At 46.7% G+C, this 2,881-nt stretch overlaps 1 pseudogene; it reads left to right on the plus strand.

Moving 5' to 3' along the window:
* Positions 1 to 666: 666 nt before the first annotated feature.
* Positions 667 to 2,144, plus strand: LOC129115555 (dexamethasone-induced Ras-related protein 1-like; annotated as a pseudogene).
* Positions 2,145 to 2,881: the final 737 nt, after the last annotated feature.

The following is a 2,881-nucleotide window of genomic DNA, read 5'->3' on the forward strand; positions in this document are numbered from 1 at the left end:
TCACACACTGATGACAGGCTACCATGCAAGGTGCCACCATCAGACTCTAACTAACATTCATGCAACATCCAGTCCACACCGATGGCAAGCCTTCAGGAGCAACTTGGGGTTAAGTGTCTTGCCCAAGGACACATCGACTGCCAAAGCCGGGTATCGAACCACCGACCCTCTGATTGGAGAACTACCGACAAATGACATAAATAATACCCACACATTTAAAAGGACTGTCTAGCAACATATTTGATCGTTCTGGAAGAACTCACATCCGCTCACCAAGTTTAGTGTTTTTAGTAAATGTCCAAGGGTCAACCTGATGTTCAACAATGTGCCAAACCGGGTTAAATGCCGGAAGATGCGTAAATGATTGACTTTGTAAAGTTCCATGTAAGTTATTGCTTTGTTTTCACACACTGTGCTACTTGCCCTGATGTTACAGAATCCAATGTTTTTGGATGGTCTGCTTGTCTCTGCGTTCCCAGCCCTCCCTCCCTTCTTGTCTTAGAAATAAATCAGAAACTGACGCACCAGTCAGAGATTGGTCCGCTTTTCCCAGCGCTCAATGAGGCCCCGAGTTCCTCCTCACTGAGCTGTGACGTGGGGAAGGAGGAGGAGCACTCCGGCTTAAATACACGGCTCCAGTCCGGATTTCAGACAGAAACACCGCAGCAGAGCGACACAGATCTCCACTGATCAACACAAGCTGCTCATCCGTCTTTTACGCACACTGTTGTCCAGGGAGAAGCAGTCCTCGCTCCAAGATTGAATCATGATTAAGAAAATGTCTCCCTCCGAGAGCGATTATGACATCCCAGCAAAGAACTGCTACAGGATGGTCATTTTGGGATCCACCAAAGTTGGGAAGACGGCCATCGTTTCTCGTTTCCTGAACGGGAGGTTCGACGAGCAGTACACGCCGACCATCGATGACTTTCACGGAAACTGTACAGCATCAAGGGAGAAGTCTACCAGCTGGACATACTGGATACATCAGGGAACCACCCTTTCCCCGCCATGAGGAGACTGTCCATACTGACAGGTACTTATCCACATGTGTTGCTTTGTGTTTTTGCAAGAAGAATAGTCGTAGAGAAGTAGAAAGAAATGCAAAAGAGCAATTAAAAATGCTGCAAACGTGATATCACTGCGCGTCTTTAGCGCACAGAGTACTGTATAGTTAGAAAACACACATGTTGCATCTCCAAGACTTTGCATGATTATAAAGCAGGTTAACCAAAGCTTCCTTCTCTTCTCTCTCTCCTCCCCAGGTGACGTGTTCATCCTCGTCTTCAGCCTGGACAACCGCGACTCCTTCCAGGAGGTGCAGCGGCTCAAGCGGCAGATCTTCGAAACCAAGTCGTGCCTGAAAAACAAGATCAAGGAGAACATCGACGTTCCTCTGGTCATCTGTGGGAACAAGGGAGACCGGGAGTTCTACCGGGAGGTGCAGCAGGAGGAGATCGACCAGCTGGTGGCCGGGGATGAGAAGTGCGCATACTTCGAGATCTCCGCCAAGCGCAACGAGAACGTGGATAAGATGTTCCAGACTCTGTTCACCTTGGCCAAGCTACCTCACGAGATGAGCCCCGACCTTCACCGCAAGGTCTCCGTCCAGTACTGCGACATGCTGCACAGAAAGTCTCTGAAAAACAAGAAGATGAAGGACATTGGGGAAGCCTTCGGGATGGTCAACCCGTGCGCACGGAGACCCAGCGTGCACAGCGACCTCATGTACATTAAAGAGAAGGCCATAGGAGGCGGCCAGGTCAAAGAGAAAGAGAGATGTGTGATCAGTTAAGAGGAACAGAGAGGCACAAACTCAACGTTAATCTTTGAAAGTAGAAGGAGCCCGGTGCGTCAGATTGAGACGCGATCTGTGCGGCCGGCTGGAGACGCCGGGGCCGCAGTGCACTCCGGCTCAGAGCCGTCTGCGAGGACACTTGACTGGACACGAGAGTCCTCTTGAACTGCCAAAAAAAAGAAAGAAAGACATGTGAGATCGATTGCTTGTTCTGTCAATCAGAGCCCAGCGCCTGGCGTGGCTTCATACCTTGTGAGACTCGCACATCGATGCGTAAAACGTGTTGAGTTAACGTCATGCCTTCTCCGGAGGCCAGAGGGGAGAGAAAAGAGACTCAATGTTTGGGGGAAGAATGTTGTTTACATCTTATTATATGTTTTATAATGGCTAAGTACACTTGAATGTTTCGTTGCAATCTAAAGTGTTTTTTATGTGAATGTATATTTATTGGTTAAGTCAATTTCTTGCAAAGAAGTCAAACAAAATCTTGACGTATTAAAGAAATGAACTAAAACATGTTTTTCCATTGTTTCTCATTCCTTCTCTCTTGTCTTCGTGTTATACTGTTGACCTTTTTCACACGCAGCCCACAAACCACATGCAGTGAACACACGCATAGACACTGCTACCATGTTTTAACCCCTTAGGCACCCTGCATCGTGCACCTTTGCAGAACCAGCATCAGTGGCCCAAATACTGGACATCTGTCAGCATGTGTGTAATGTTGTTGTAAAACTGGTGCAAATATCTAAAATCTCCATCTATAATGCAGAATATACCAAGATCAGAAAAGATCGGTGCAGATCAGTATTTGCAACTGCATACAAACAGAAGAGAAGTTCATCAAATTCAGAAAATACACAGCAAAGAGAAACCGGCCCAATTGTTCTGAGAAAGCAGGCCTTTCGTAGCTGTTTGAACAGGATCCAATGTTTGAAGTCAAAACATTAAACCATGATAATGGTATCAGGGATCTGTTTCGAACCACTGTGACTCTAAGTTTAGTAGAACAACCCACATTTTAAGCCTCTATGAATTCACATGAATGAAATGGACCTGTCCATCTAAATGACTGAAGAAGTT

The sequence above is a fragment of the Anoplopoma fimbria genome, unplaced genomic scaffold (assembly GCF_027596085.1).
Source record: "Anoplopoma fimbria isolate UVic2021 breed Golden Eagle Sablefish unplaced genomic scaffold, Afim_UVic_2022 Un_contig_11853_pilon_pilon, whole genome shotgun sequence".
Lineage (NCBI taxonomy): Eukaryota > Metazoa > Chordata > Actinopteri > Perciformes > Anoplopomatidae > Anoplopoma > Anoplopoma fimbria.